This window comes from Delphinus delphis, chromosome 7, assembly GCF_949987515.2.
Source record: "Delphinus delphis chromosome 7, mDelDel1.2, whole genome shotgun sequence".
NCBI lineage: Eukaryota > Metazoa > Chordata > Mammalia > Artiodactyla > Delphinidae > Delphinus > Delphinus delphis.
This window is the reverse complement of record NC_082689.1, coordinates 46,577,684-46,594,035: the sequence shown is the minus strand read 5'-3', so window position 1 is coordinate 46,594,035 and position 16,352 is coordinate 46,577,684.

Sequence of the window (16,352 nt, the reverse complement as noted above, 5' to 3'; positions counted from 1 at the left end):
AAAACCTTTGGACAAAGACCTGTGTTAGGAAATTCAAGTGGTTAAAAGAAAAGCAAGTTATATAAACCATGTATTCAAGTATATTTTACTCTAAGGATAGAGGGTTCAAACACAAAAAGAACTGTATATACAACGTAAAGATGTTAAGAATTTTACCAGAGAATAAACAAGCTAATATGAGAACACTTAGAAGTGGTAAAGCATATGCGCTGAAAACACTATAGGATTAAGAAAGAAGCAAAATTTAGATAGTTCAGAAAAATTGACAGAAATTCAGTAATTGGAGATGGAAGAGAAGTAGGAACATACGTAGTGATTTTGGGGAGGGGGGATGAAATCCACTTTGGCTGATGTAAGAGATGTGAGAAGGAATAGAAGAAAGTAAAATGAAAGCAGATCATAGGAAATCCTGAACACCCAAAGTCTGAATTTCAGTAGGCAATAGGGAATATGTTAAGAATTTGAGTAGCTGACTACTGGATAGCGTCAAAAAAGCTTCCATTTCGAAATTTTTCTTTGTGTCTTCGAAATTTAGGAAATTGTATGTTTATATGTGGATATGGAATGTTTCCAAGAAGTCTGTATTCTGTTCATTATTTTCTTATTGATTTCTAGTTTATTGCATTGTGCAATATGCAATATGCAATTCTGGTCTCTTCCCTTGTTTTGCATTCTTGACTGTTTCATTAGGACTTAATGTACCTTCTAGATGTGTCTCAATTATTCCGCCTTTTGTACCCCTAGTCTAATTGCCACTGTCATATCATCCCCCACTTTAGGCTGTCAGCCAAGCAGTAGTTAGAGACTCAATTCTAAAATGCTGTTTTGATCATGTTACTTCTCTACTAACAATCATTTAATGATTAGTCCTTGTTTAGTTGCTTACAAGTTTAAAACAAGGTCTTTTACCAAGAATTCACGTACCTTCATGATCTGACTCATGGCTTTCTTTCCAGCCTTATTTCCCGTGCCTCAGAATGTTTTTTCCTATGTAATGGTCATGAAGAAATAATTTCTTGGGACTTCCCTGGTAGCTCAGTGGTTAAGAATCCGCCTGCCTATGCAGGGAACACGGGTTCAATCCCTGGCCCGGGAAGATCCCACGTGCCGCAGAGCAACTAAGCCCGTGCACCACAACTGAACCTGTGCTCTAGAGCCCACGAGCCACAACTATTGAGCCCGCGTGCTGCAGCTACCGAAGCCCGGGTGCCTAGTGCCCGTGCTCCACAACAAGAGAAGCCACTGCAATGAGAAGCCCACGCACCACAACGAAGAGTAGCCCCCGCTCGCTGCAACAATACGAAGCCTGCACGCAGCAACAAAGACCCAATGCAGCCCCCAAAAATAAATAATTTCTTTCAATGATGTTCATTTATGAATTTGAATTTGCCATTGTCTCTACCCAAAATGTTTCTATGCTCTTTGTCTGTTATTATATCTTTTATCCTTCCTTGGTAATGCACTACAAGTATCCAGGAAGGAATTTTTTTTTTTTTTTTTTTTTTTTTTTTTTTTTTTTTTTGCGGTACGCGGGCCTCTCGCTGTCGTGGCCTGTTGCGGAGTACAGGCTCCAGACGCGCAGGCTCAGCGGCCATGGCTCACGGGCCCAGCCGCTCCGCGACATGTGGGATCTTCCCAGACCGGGACACGAACTCGTGTCCCCTGCATCGGCAGGAGGACTCCCAACCACTGCGCCACCAGGGAAGCCCGATTTTTTTTTTTTTTGACTTTTGTAGGCACAATTACTTAACCCTCCTCTATAATTTGTTCACTTAACTCTCTTATTATTTTCATTTTTGAAATGCAACTACTTGAGGACCTATGTATCTGCTTCACTAGACTGTAAGTTCTTTGAGTCAGTGCCTTCCTTACTACAGGATAGTAGCAGACATATAGCAAACATAAATTTTTGTTGATTGGATGAATGAATAAATTATCCATTCTACAGGATAGTAGTGGGTACATAATAAAAATAAATATCTGTTGAGTGGATGAATGAATATATCCATGGCATATTAAGATTTTTGTAACCCCCCCAAATAAGAAACTTATATGTGCTTATTATGATTAGTATATGCCTATTTATACTTATCTTGAATCCTCATTTAATTATGGATCATTTCTGAAATTTGTCACAGTTGAAATGATCATGGAGATAGGATAACATTTTTGCTACCATAAATTTAGACCATTACAGTACTTTATCCCAGCAGTCCCCAGACTTTCTGGCACCAGGGACGAGTTTCATGGAAGATGATTTTTCCACAGACCGGGGCGGGGAGAAAGATTTTGGGATGCTTCAAGTACATTATACTTATTGTGCATTTTATTTCTATTACTATTACATTGTAATATAGAATGAAATAATTATACAACTCACCATAATGCAGAATCAGTGGGAACCCTGAGCTTGTTTTCCTGCAACTAGATGGTCCTATCTGGAGGTGATGGGAGACAGTGACACCCGAAAAGTGTTGCTTATGTCCAGTCTACTCCGTAACCTTGTTCTGGTTACTGCCACTGCAGAAAACCCTGCTTCACAAAGATAGGATGTTGGTAATGGAAGCAAGCTTTTCAGTGCTTTTGTGGCAATCTCAAGATATTCCGCCTTGACCTTAATACAGAATGTGTGGAGATTTGAAGTTGTCTCATACATACTTTTAAGGCCACCGTCATTTGCGATCGCAAGCAATTGATCCTCTTCTAGCACGGAGAAAGTCAATTCACCAGGCTTATTTACAAATGGGTCACAGATCCATTCCTTCCCAGTTCGGGGATCTTCTGTGGTTGGGAAGTAATGCTCAAACTCTTTTGAAAGCTGAGATAGGTGATCGTGCACCAGCTGGGAGAAAGAAGGCCCTGGCTCAGTCTCTTTCAAAATCTCTGCTCATGTTTGAAACATGTTAAACATCCCAGTGTTCACTCATCGCCCCCATAATTCCAGTTTGGTTTTGAATGCAGCCACTTTTTCTGCCGACTTGAACACAGTTGTGGTTCTCCCCTCAAGTGACAGACTGAGTTCATTGAGCAGGTTGAATATGTCCTACAAGTAAGCAAGTTTTGTGACCCATTCTGTGTCACTGAAATGTGCTGCCAGTGGTGACTTTTTCTAAAAGAAATCTCTGCAGCAGCTCTCATAACTCAAAAGCTCTGGCCAGTGATCTACCTTGAGAAAGCCATCTCACTTCTGTGTATGAGAGAAGACACGTGTGCTCTGCGTCCATCTCCTCACAGAGCTGCAAGAACAGACGTGAGTTAAGGGCATGTACTTTAACGTGGTTGATAACTTTAATCACATCCTGCAAAACGTCGTTAAGTTCAGGTGACATTTTTTGGCTAGCCAGCATTTCTCTATGGATGACACAGTGCGTAGACTCACATTCAGAAGCGACCTCTTCGACCGGAGTAGTGAAACCAGAAAGCCGTCCAGTCATGGCAGCCGCTCCATCCGTGCATATACTGACACAAAAGGACCAATTCAGTTTCCCTGATATGTAATCATTTAAAGACTTGAATAGTTCTGCAGCTGTGGTGTTGGTTGGCAGCAGAGGTGCACATAACATACCCTCATGCCATCCTCCCGAAAAGTATATAGCACAAAAACAAGCATTGTTGCCTTGTCAACATCGGTAGACTCGTCAACCTGGATTGCATACCATGGTGACTCATTAATCCTCTCTAACAATTGCACCTCAATATCCTCTGCTATTTCATCAATTTGTCTAGTTATGGTGCTGACTGAAAGAGGAACACATGCCACCTTTTGAACTGCAGCCTCTCCTAAAAGTTCACAACAAATGTCCTTAGCAGCAGGCAGGATCAACTCTTCACCAATAGTAAAGGACTTCTTAGCTTTAGCAATGCAGTTAGCCGCTAAGAATGATGCTCTCAGTGCAGACACATTTGATAAAGTTGTGGCCTTCATTAATTGCTTCTGTTCTTCGTGTTCACATTTTTTTCTTTTGAAAAACTCCAAAGGCTTGGGCTTCTCTGGTGGCGCAGTGGTTGAGAGTCCACCTGCCAATGCAGGGGACGCGTTCCGGGAAGATCCCACATGCCGTGGAGCGGCTGGGCCAGTGAGCCATGGCCACTGGGCCTGCGCATCCAGAGCCTGTGCTCCGCAACGCAAGAGGCCACAACAGTGAGAGGCTCACATACCGCAAAACAAAACAAAACAAAAAACCTCCAAAGGCTTGTCTTGTAATGGAGGGTGCTTGGTCTCCATGTGGCCAAGCAGTTTTGAAGGTTTCATGACTTCATTGGATAGCCAGTTGCCACATATTATATAAAGCGGGCTTGGAGAATGGGAATCACCTGTTACAATGAACCCCTAATTTTAGTAGGACTCTTGGTATTTTCTTTTAAGTGCAGCTTTCTTTTAGTTGGCAGTCTTAGAGCCTTCTGCTGTCTCATTGGGTCTCTCCCCCTTTTCAAAGAAGCTCTCCAGTGACGTTTAGTTTTTATTCATTTTGGCTAGGGTTAGCTTGTGGGCTTACCAAAACTATGACTGAGACAAGTGTGCAGTGCGGGAAAGAGGCGTGGATGAAAGTGGTAAATAAAATAATGGGTGGGCCATGCATGGACTAAAATAAGTGTCGGATTCTGACTTAAAGCCTGACACCAGATGCAGCTGTACAATTGAAGTACATTAACTCACTTGCTACTATAAAGCCTGCCACCAGATGAGGCTTAATTGTCACTTGCCACTCACTGATATGGTTTTGATATGAGTCTGCAAGCAATTGATTTATTACGGTCTCTGTGCAGTCAGACCTCTCTGCTAATGATAATCTGTATTTGCAGCCGCTCCCCAGTGCTAGCAACACCCCTCAGATCCACCTCAGATCATCAGGCATTAGATTCTCATAAGGAGCACGCAACCTAGATCCCCCACATGCGCAGTTCACAGTTGGGTTCGTGTTCCTGTGAGAATCTAATGCTGCCTGATCTGACAGGAGGCGGAGCTCAGGCAGTAATGCAAGCGATGGGGAGTGGCTGTAAATACAGATGGAGCGTCACTCACTTGCCTGCCGCTCACCTCCTGCTGTGCAGCCCGGTTCCTAACAGGCCACGGACGGATACCAGTCCGTGGCCTGGGGGTTGGGGACCCCTGCTTTATCCTATAATTGTATATATTCAGCATGCTTCAGTACAATAGGAATAGCAACTATTACTATAGGCAAGGACATAAAAGTTGGCAGTAGTAGAACCTGAAAAGAGTTAATTCTAGAGAGAGCCTAAAAATTGATTCCTTTCTGCCAGATCAAAACCATGAGTGTAGATCAGAAGAGGGCAGCAAAGTGCAGCCCAGGTCAGAAATCTAGCCTTGAGAAAATGGCCTGATATGAGATGGAGAGTATGCCTGGAAGAACCCTGGAGGGTGAGTGCAACATTTATCAATGGAGAAATGTAGGAGACCCAAGAAACTAATCTGCTGTCTTTGTATCAGGGACAGTAGCTAATATACTAGATAAAATAAAAAGAATATAACAACAAGATTGCTTGTACCCTCATTACCACTTTTTAATCTTTGAAAAATTCTCTGTGGTATAGATAACTAGAGGGAAATAACACCCAAAGAGGGAACCACTAGGAAAGAAAAGAGCCAGGATGTCTCTCAGATAACCCAACTAAGACGAACATGAGGAAGTCCGATTGACAGAGGCAGAGCCAGTAAGGTTTCAACCTAGAAAGCAAAGGCCAAGAACAGGGTCCAAGTAGAAGAAGCAAAAGGAGAGCAGCAGGAGGCCATAATTAGGATACAGATGGAGAATCTCAATGCAAGATAGCTTTTGAAAGGGATGGTGGGGTTGGAGTCTGAAATCTTGGATAACATTCCTCCTGGTTAAAGATGCTTCGTTATGCCCAGAATCAGTGTGAGATCTTACATGAACGCCAGATTTGTCTTGTTGGAACTCAAATCTTTTGACATCTCTTCAATGCCCAAAGTTGTAGCATGGCATTAAAGTTGAGTATGATTTATTAATAATTTAGCTATCTCTAGTCCCACTGCCTTCTTCCTGTTTGGTGTACCTACACATTTTACACATATTTTTCTTGTGTAATTTTAAAAATGTTTTAAATTTTGGTTGAAACATGTCCTGTTTCTTATCTCCTCATCCCCTAACAAGTTTGAACTGCTCAAGCATGGGATAGGATAGTATAATAGGCTCTCAAGCAATTTTTGCTAGATGCATACTCTATTCATACTCACCTAATATATCAATAGATGAATTTTATTAGCACTGTCATAGAGGATAAAATTTTGCAGTTTAATTGTAGTTTACTCTCTACTGTTAACTGAGGTGATCAATATAGCCAAAATTAACACAGTTCTTTTCCTGTTGCAATGGCAGAAGTATTCTCTAAATTGGGGCCTTATTCTTAGAGGAAGTAGGTGTTGAGAGGCTTCATCTACCCCGTAAGCCTGTCAGAAAATTGCCACTGCAGAGAATTTCAAAAATTTCTGCCATCATAGTTACAGTTGTACAAGGGCACAATCAGAAGGCCACTCTGAAAAATACACCTTATGAGTACTTTCCTCCCCATCTTTCCTCCCCCTCCCCCATATCTTTCCCACTCTCTCTTTCTTTAATTTTTTGGGGCCCTTTAGGCAAAAGTGAAAATTTCTCTTACCAAATGAAATTGTCATCATTTCCCTTTTACTCATAAACATTTTTTCCTTGGAATAAATACAACGTAAATGTTTACTTTCTTAATTATCTGAGTCACACTTTGTGCTTTCTAATTACTGTTATATTTGTTCACATTTTTCTATCTTAAATTTAATCAATATATATTATACCCAGTAAAACAGCATATCTAAATCCTACTGGGAGATTGAAAACAATGTTGCTCAATTAGAAGAATTAATTACTGGAGACAAGCTTTATCCAATCTTTGTTCATTTAACTGACCTAACAGCAGGTTCATATACCAATATCATGGTTGAAAGGTTTATATGAAAAATATTATTTTAACTATTTCAGTACCCAAAACTAACCTCTGTGGCCATTGTCTAATTTCATATCTTTATTTTTAAAACATATCATAGTATAGTATGGATTCACCAGTTTCTCTAAGGCAATTTTGTTTTATTTTTAGCTACTGTAACATAAAGTTCTGAAATTACTAAAAAGTAATCATTTTAGTATAAAAGAAAATTTGTTTCTAATGTTTTTACTTTAGCCAAGTCTGTAGTTCTTTTAGTAATTATCTGGACAATGGTCATGTAATTAAGATTTTCAAATGACAAAGCCAAAATCTGCATGTTTTTCAAAAACAAAAATTTTCAAATTCAATAACAAAACATTTATTTATAACTGTGTTTTAAGTATGGAATATTCAAGTGTAGTATCCCTACAATTGAGCTGGCAAAATGAGGATATATATATATTCCTGAAATATTATAATTTCTACTTCCCGTATCTAAACATTGGAAAAAATGTTTCCAACTAGAACTAAAATATTTTATGCTTGATTCTGAAATTTTCTATTGAGAATCATGTAGTAAAATCATATTTTCTGTTAATTTCAGAAATATATATTAACATGGAAATATAACTTTAAAGTAAAAAATTGACCTGAGGAAAGAAAAATAATTCTCCTTAAGTTTCTTTCCATTCACATCTTTTGTAGTAATTTTTAGTTTTTTTCTGTTAGTAGGAAAAAATGGGTAAATATTACAGATGTCATGTTGATATAGAAACAGATATCCATTCACTACAATGTGTATTATTTTTAGATCTTCAATTTGGCAAGACTTCTTTGCAGTTTTTTGAAAAGCAAAATTATTTAGAGTATGCATGTGGACAACAACACCTCCATTTAGAGAAAACACAAACAAGTGACCCTCAAAGAGTGCTTTTCTGTGTGTACTAGCTTTGCATGGCAGAAGTTCAAAAGCAAAAATCAGCAGGACTCTCCCATCTGTTTGCAAGCTGCCCTGGACAATTTGATTCACAGAAATTCCATTTTCTTTTGGGGAAGGGCACACTTCTCTAAGATTTGAAGAGAAATTCCAGTGGTGCTCAGAAGGAGAAATAGGCACTCAATAGTAAAACTAATAATCCTTTATTTGGTAATAATAATAATTTTACTTTTAAACAAAATACAACCACTAATAGAGTAATTGATTGAAGAATTCAGAATAAGCAAAAGAAAAAAAGAATAATTTGGGATCATTTGAAACCATAGTATTCATGGATAAAATGGATTACAAAATATATAGAGGATTCAGACAATCATTTACAGCTTTTTGGAGAGATGTACGCACATGCACACACACTGATACACACACACATTTCCTTTACACAGTGGAAATATTGCCCTTGTATTTAGTACCCAGTTTTATCCCATTGTTTTTGAAGACCAGGATGTGATTCATTCTAAAAATAGCCCTCTTCAGTATAAAGTGTCTGAATAAAAATAGTTTGTTGTTGTAGTATTCAGGAAAGTCTAAAGACCTTGTGTGTGTGTGTGTGTGTGTGTGTGTGTGTGTGTGTGTGTGTGTGTTGTGTGTGTGTGTGTGTTAACACTAAGCAGCCTCATAACACTGCTAAAGAATCACCAGGTAGTAAGGTATACTATACATAGAAGAATCATTTAACGGTTTGAGATGTTAAGGACTTGAAAGAGTATATTGGTTTTTAGATATAATGGTAATCTGATTTAAGTATCAGTCTTTTCTATTAACAAATAAACATAGTTTACTTCATTTTATATAATACCTTTTAATAATAACCTGGTCATATTTTACATAAACTTTTAAAGTATTACATTTTCCCCTTTTATTGTATTTTATAGGTTTTAGGTGAATCAGTATCCCACTAGAGAATATTTCCACATTTAATGTTTCTCATTAGTATTGTATATTGTATGATTGTGTAATGATTCTTTACTTTTAACAACTTTTAAATATAAAAGGAAAAAGACAGTATGGCAAAAAAGGCAAAGAAAATGAGAAATTGCTTGTCTGTGAGTACTTCTTTTTGTGTTGTTTTACTTGTTTACTTTGTTTTAACTGAGATTGTACTTCATTTTACATTACAGCAAAAGAGAGTTTTTTGAACTTTCTTTTCTGAATTCAACAATACTGTTAACCAAAAGCCTAAATTATGTTAACTGAAATACCCATGTAGTGGGAATTTTAAAAATGCTTTTCATCTCACACCAGGAATCATAATTTATCTGAAAAAGACTCTATTCAGCAAAGCAAATAAGAATTTTAATGTCATTAAGAACAGGGTGTTAACAATGAAGCACATCTTATTTTCAGTAATTAAGAGTATACTATTCTAGCAGTCTTTTCTACTGAAGTCCCATATGACCATTTCTTTAGTCTACTTCAGAATTCATTAAAGAGATTTTAAGATGAATACATACTGATATTAATGCAATAAATTATATTCATGAGTAACAGCACAATTCTAAAGCAAACGGAATATTATTTGAAGCTAAAATTTTGTGAGATTAAACTTCTCAAATGATTTTTATAATCACCATTTCATACCCCTCCAATCATTTTTCTTCCTCCCCTTTGCAGTGGAGTTTTCTTTCATTAATTCCCTACTAGTGTAATTCAGTGTTCAAACACAGAAAGCAATCATTAGGAGCTAGCCAAATTGTCCTATATTAAGCAAACTGAGAGTTTTCCTTGTCATTCTATCTTTGCAAATTGGCGATGAATATTCATTAAGCTATGAAAAGATTTGCCAGCTGCAAATCTTTGTAGGGTGCCCTAATGCTCCAAGCCAAAAGGAAGACAAACATGATAAAGAGTCTATTTATTTGTATAATAAAGGATGAAGAAAATAATCTAACAAAAGTATTCTCAGGGAGGAAAATGTTCTACCACATATTTTAGAGGAATATGTACATTTTTTGTGTGAAACTATGATTTTCAGGTTTTTTTCCAAGATCACCTTAAAATGACAAAATGGAAGGATATCTTATAATTATACTAATCCTTAATTTTATTTCCTTTCTGCTATACTATGGGAATCTATAAAGAAACTAAGGTTTTTGTGTTTTTCTTAACAAATTGTGAGACTTTTCAAAGTAGCCAACACCTTATATTATATTTAGTCATTATGAATGAGGATGGAGCACTTCTGCCTTATGGGAACCATATTTTTCTTATAAAAATCTGTGCTAAATTCTTGGATATTAAAATATTTGTGTTAATTTTGTGTCTTCTTGTGTTGAAATTACCAGATTTAAACTGAAAAGAATTATGCTCATGTGTTTGAAAAACATTACATGTATTTACTGAATCATAGTGTACTTTCAGATTTTATATTTCTTTAGCTAAGAATGCTCCACATTTTAATGTATCAGCCCAAAATGCAAAATTTAAAAGTTTTAGCTTCACTTTTCTCTATGCTTCAGAGTGAGAGTTAATAATTCTTTAAAATCTATGTTAATTTGTATTAAATAAGCATGCATTTGTTCACTTTAAGTCATAATTAAGAATAAAGCTGTTATTTTGCTCTCAAAATATTTATTTCTTAATTAAAATTATTAAAAAGATTTCTTCTTGGGCAGAGAACCAAAAAGAAGAGTTTCCCACAAGCCACCAGTAGCTTACTGATGGCTTGGAGCCATTTAGTTATACCATCTCAGGCCCTGGTCTTTTTTGGCAATTTGCATTAAGGTTTGCAAATTTATGTAATACATAAAATAGGCAGTGTCTGTTTTCCTAAATCATTATTGTCCAACTGGTTATTCTTGCTAAACTTCTCCATTTAAAAAATTATTGTGGGCTTCCCTGGTGGCGCAGTGGTTGAGAGTTGGCCTGCCGATGCAGGGGACATGGGTTCGTGCCCCGGTCTGGGAAGATCCCACATGCCACGGAGCGGCTGGGCCCGTGAGCCATGGCCGCTGAGCCTGCGCATCCAGAGCCTGTGCTCCTCAGAAGGAGGGGCCACAGCAGTGAGAGGCCTGCGTACCGCAAGGAGGAAAAAAAAAAAAATTATTGTGATATAATTTACATAGAACATTGTGCAAGTTTAAGGTATACACTGGTTGATATATTTATACATTACAATATGATTATCACCATACCATTAGCTGACATCTCTATCATGTCACACAATCATCATTTCTTTTCTTTATGGTGGGAACAATTAAGATATAGTCTCTTGGCAACTTTGAAGTCATACTACAGTGTTGCTTTCTATCATTTTTATGCTGTATATTAGATCTCCAGGACTTATCTATTGGTGCGAGTTTGTACCCTTAAATAACATCTCCCCAATTCCCCCACCCCTGACCACTGCCCCTGGTAACCACCATTCTATTCTCCGTTTTCACAGCTTTTGGCTTGATAAACTACTCAAAGAGGATTCTCTGACTTTCTGTAATTTTGTGAGAATTGCAAGTGTCAATATCCTCCCTTCATAAAAATGAAAAATCCATTTCTGAAAAGAGTGGAGACTTCCTGTTTATAAAAGTATGCTGTATGTTCTAAGGCGATACCATTAGATGATCCTTTGGCTATAAAATCACCATAGTATAATTAGGTTGAAAGGGCTCTTAACTCATACTTACAAACATTTTCAGTTTTATAGAATATTTGGAAGATACTACTGATTAATTTTTTTTAATTCTCTATAATGTACTTGTATCTATGCATAAACATTTAGAGAAATCATTTCTAATGTAGTATAGTATATATAAAGAGGATTTCATATTTAAGTAAATTTCCAAATCTGGGTCACTGGATTTGGAATAATCTCCCTGCTGCCTCTCACCTGCTTGTTTGGTTGCCTTAGAGCTCACTCTAACTGTGACTTCCTTAGGGAGGCCTCTCCTAGACTAGGTGAATATCACCTGTATTTCCTCTTTCATAGCACCCAATACAATCTTTATTATTTGGGTGGTAGTTATATTACACCCTTCCCACAAATAAATGGTAATGATGGTACATACTCTATGTATTTCTGTTTTTTGTTTTTTTTTTTGTGGTACGCGGGCCTCTCACTGTTGTGGCCTCTCCTGTTGCGGAGCACAGGCTCCGGATGCGCGGGCTCAGCGGCCATGGCTCACGGGCCCAGCCGCTCCACGGCATGTGGGATCCTCCCGGACCGGGGCACGAACCCGTGTCCCCTGCATCGGCAGGCGGACTCTCAACCACTGCGCCACCAGGGAAGCCCCTACTCTATGTATTTCTATCCATCTTACCCATACTGTATCCCCAGCACCTAGCAAGTTAACTGACTTGAAATACTCAATAAACATTTGTTGAGTCAATGAATAAATACATTAAGTTTTTAATCTTACCATTGGAATAACTCGATCTGTTATATTGACTTTTAGTTTCATGCTCATATGCATGTTACCTGATTGGCATATCTTTACAAGTTGCCTCCAATAATTGGTGAAACTGAAAATAATAGGTAGATAATTATGGCCACATCAGCAAATTAGAATAACATCAGATAACTAAACAAATAAGCATTCCATATCATTATCACCAATCATTATTACGTGTATTCATCCATACATCTGTTCAAGTAATGTTTTTTTTGTTTCACCTTTTCCTTTTGCAAAAGTTTCAAGCTTTTAGGAAAACTGCAGAATTAGAACAATAAATTCTCATATACCCTTCACTAAGATTCCCCAACTGCTACTACTTTGACACATTTGCTTTATCTCTCTCCATACATAACTATATGTATATATATTGTTATTTTATTGATGAATCATTTGAGAGCAAGTTGCAGACATCACAACCATCTACTCAAAAGATAGATGCGAAAGTATTTAGGAGTAGACGGTTGTTCAAGCAGTGTTTATTGAGCATGTATCTCAAAGCACAAGGGAGATAGCAGTCAGAAAGGTAGAAAATATCCCTGACCTTATGGAATCTACATTTTAATGGAAGAAAACAAACCATTAATAGGTAAGCAAATAAATGAAAAGATAAAAATAATTGAAGAAAAAATAAACCAAACAGGCTAATAGGATGAAGAGTAATTAGATGGGGAAGAGGAGTGGGAGGACACTTTGGGAGACTGCTCTGAGGAAGTGATATTTGTGCTCATTCATGAGGAGTCGGTCAATAAGTTGGTTATATCCAAAAATTCTACTCTTTTCTAAGATCGTTAATAAAATGATTGCATGAAACACACCCAAATAGCATACCTTAATCATTCATTCATGTAGTACACAAATTATGGTTTTTCAAAATAGAAACTTGAGAGTAATAAATTAGAATTTAAAGACTATGAATTAATTTGTAAATTAAATTAGGTGAAAAAGAATTTCATTATTTTCAGGATCTTAGCAGAAAATATGAGAGATCTTCTTGGTATTAGTTTCAAAATTTGATACTGATACAATGTAAGACCTATAAAAACCATAGTAGATTTTAGGAGATCGAGATAAAGCTAAAGATACAATTAAAAGCTTCTTGATGGATTTTTTTTTTTAGTATTTCCTCGACAGCCATGTTATCATCCATAGGAAAATGTTTTTCCTTAAATACAGACAGTTGAGAATAATGATGTTAGCATTTATGGAATTTGCTTTATGTAGTGGTCATGGGCAAAGGATAGGAGATGGAAAGATTATCTGGTCCGTTTAGTTACTGCTAAAAGTGGGAAAACTTTACCACGGAGTTAATGGAGTTAATGACATCAAAGGAACTACTCACAATGTCTAAATCACAGAAGAACTGAATGGTAATGTGTAGTATTGCTTTGTCTGATATTTGTTAGACCCTAAGTGTTAATTATGAATAAAAATCCAAATATTAGCTAGCACGTTTCAATTCTGTCAGTCCATAATTAACAGAAACAGTTTTTATAAGAACCATGTCACTTTTTAATATTCTTAGTTATACCTACATAAACTTGTGATTCAAAATTTTTATATCATTATTGCAACACAAGGAAGAAGTACCAACTGATAAAGAAATATAAAGTTAAACATAAAACCACATCCCTTTGCCTTCAGAATGTGAGAAAAAAATTTGGGAATGGTTTTATATGGCTATTTTTAGCTAGTATTCATTTCATTGATATTTGTATTTTCAAGAGTTATAATTCTTCAGACTGTATCAGGGAACAAAAGGGCATCTTCTTCTCTTCCTCCTCCGTTTGTCTGCATATTTAGGTACATTCACCCTTTGAATGTCTAAAATTAGACATTCTCACAGTCTTTCTTGGCATTTCAATGCTAGATATAAAAATATCAACAGTAGTTATCTGTGTTCTTAGTTTAACTGCTCTTTGATTTGATAGTTGCAAAATATTTTTCACCATATTCTTAAAAAATCATAAAATATGAATATAAACGTATATAAGTTGTCTCTGTGTTTTGTTTTGTTTTGTTTTGTTTTGTTGGTAGAGACTGGTTTGCAAACAAAAACATCCGCTCCTTATCCTGTTTTGATTTTCTGTTTCTTTAAATGGTGAACATTTTCTTTACTCCAGACCTCTGCAGGCTTCTAGAACCATTATGGGGACACCAAGTTTCCTTTATTAAGTTGTACAAAATCAGTACAATGTATGTACTGGTAGCACAGGCTCCAGAGTCAGAGGACCTCCATTCTAATCCTGGATCTTTGACTCTATTTCTCTGGAAATTTCTGCAAACTACCTACTCTGTACCTTTCTTCACTCATTGATAAAATGAGGATCATACTATTGCATTCGCTTCATTAAGCCACTGTGAGGACTGACTGAACTAATGTATGTAAAGTGCTTGGAAATACCCTGGTATATAGAAGCACTACACTAAATGTTACCTGCTGCTCTTATTCTCACTTCCCTCCATCTGAAGGAAGGGACATACATAGAGCATGTTATCCCACTTCTATTGGTGAGCCCCTGGGTAATGCAATGACACATGAAGGAATGAAATTGTTGTAATATCAGAGAAATTGTAAAGATTATGTTGTAAAGTACTTAGGAGAGTACTTGATATGTAGAACATGTTCCCCTAACTTTATCTTTTCCTTAGTGCATAGAATTTATAGACTGTTTTTTATTGAAGGATAATTGACATATACCATAATTTTAGTTTCACGTGTGCAACGTATGATTCAATATTTGCATATATTACAAAATGATCATCACAGTAAGTCTAGTTAATATCTTTCACCATAGTTACAAATTTTTTATAACTATGTTTAGATTTTTTTTTGTTTGTTTAGATTATTTTTGATTCATTTACTTTTTAACCAAAATAGTCCAGTGCTGAATGGCGAATAAGAAGCCAAGAAATTTGATTTTTGTTATTATTTGAAAAAGGTCCCTCAGTGTTTATTGGCCTAGGATTTTTAAAAAATATATTAAATGTTCTGGCCAGTCATGTCTGGGATGAATGCTAGCTCTGCTGTTTCCTAGTTATGTGATCTTTGGCAAGTTACAAAAGCTCTGTGAATCTCAGTCTTCCATCTGCAAAATGGAGACATAAGTACCTGAAAAATTTATTGTGAAGATTAAAAAAAATAGATTTAGAAAACTTAACATCATGTCAAGCACATAGAGTAGCACTAAATAAATGGTATTAGCTCTTCTCTAATTTTTTCCTAACAGTCTAAATGAAAGTTCACTGTCTGGTTTACCTCAGCTTTTCTTCTTGCTCATACATGGCCATTCCTCTTCCCTATCAAGTCAAATGAGGCAACATGCACGTGAAAACATTGATGACACAAAATGCACTGTACACATGTAATTTTAAAATTAGCATTAATAACCTCTACTATGGCTATTATCATGTTTGACCTTAGACCATCTGTTTTCCTTTAAATGTTCTCTCACTATTCCTTCTCTTGCATGACTTCAATGATCATCTTTCCAGGCCCTTGGGCATAAAATTTCAGTGTTCCCCATCTCTTCCTTCTCTCTCTTTTCATAATCAAAATCTTACAAAATATTTCTCTGTATTCCTCTGAGAAACTTTTTATTTTATTTGTCCCCTTTTATCTATCCTAGTAGGATAATCTCTGGTGAAAGTTTTAGTCACATCATACAGTTTTCTTTCCAATCAATGCTCTTTTATTCTTGATAAAAATCTTCCACCTAATCCATTGATTCTCCTATTCTTAGACTTTCAAGTTCATTGCTGAGTACCTAAAGGTCCTCTACTTCCTCCTTATCTATGACTTTCCTCTTTCTACTTCCACACACACACACACACACACACACACACACACACACACACACTCCTCCTTTTTTCAATTTTTGTTAGAGAACTGAGTAATTTTAAGACTCACTGGGATTAGTGACCATTTTCTGTAGTCACCAATGATATAAATATTTTAATTTGTATTACTGAATTAATAATATTGTTTTGAAAATTGAGAAATATAAAGATCAACAATTTTTTATTTGTTCACATCT